We start from the raw sequence: 547 nt of genomic DNA, 5'->3' as shown, positions 1-547 counted from the left end.
TTCTACTGTATTTACAAGAAAGATACCAGAGAGGTCGTTAGCGTATGTGTATTGAAACGAAAGAAAGTTAATCCGAGGAAGTTTACTGAAGACAAAATAAGTAAGTGCAATTTGGTATTCTTATTCCTGCCACCAACAAAACCAGTACCGATATTGTCATGATTGGGATAATCACAAACGCCACTTCCACTGAAATCACCGGTCTTAAGAGAGACGTCATCATAAATACCAACTCCACAGTTGTCGTCATCCTCATTTCCCCTCTCTCTCTCTCTCTCCACACACACACACACACACACACACACACACACATATTGTTGGAATTTATAGAAAAACAATATACGAAGAAAGGTATATGAACAACAAGCAATTGTATTAGTTTGATGCTCAGGAAAATGAAGAAGTATTTTACGTTTTGAGCCTACGCTCTTCAGCAGAAAGGAATAAGAGAAAATAAACAGAGAGAGAATGAAAAGAACTTGTTTTTTTTAGCGGCCAAGCATACATACATCCATACATACATACATACATACATACATACATATAT

At 36.6% G+C, this 547-nt stretch overlaps 1 long non-coding RNA gene across 1 annotated transcript in view; it reads left to right on the top strand.

The window, feature by feature from the left end:
• Positions 1 to 8: 8 nt before the first annotated feature.
• The window catches only part of LOC106878119 (uncharacterized), a 4,495-nt gene continuing 3,956 nt past the window's right edge, over positions 9 to 547 (top strand). Inside the window, exon 1 of the long non-coding RNA XR_001410466.2 lies at positions 9 to 100. This is a non-coding gene — a long non-coding RNA (uncharacterized LOC106878119). The remainder of the gene's footprint in view (positions 101 to 547) is intronic.

This window comes from Octopus bimaculoides, chromosome 28, assembly GCF_001194135.2.
Source record: "Octopus bimaculoides isolate UCB-OBI-ISO-001 chromosome 28, ASM119413v2, whole genome shotgun sequence".
NCBI classification, from domain to species: domain Eukaryota; kingdom Metazoa; phylum Mollusca; class Cephalopoda; order Octopoda; family Octopodidae; genus Octopus; species Octopus bimaculoides.
This window is presented reverse-complemented; position numbering and strand designations above follow the sequence as displayed.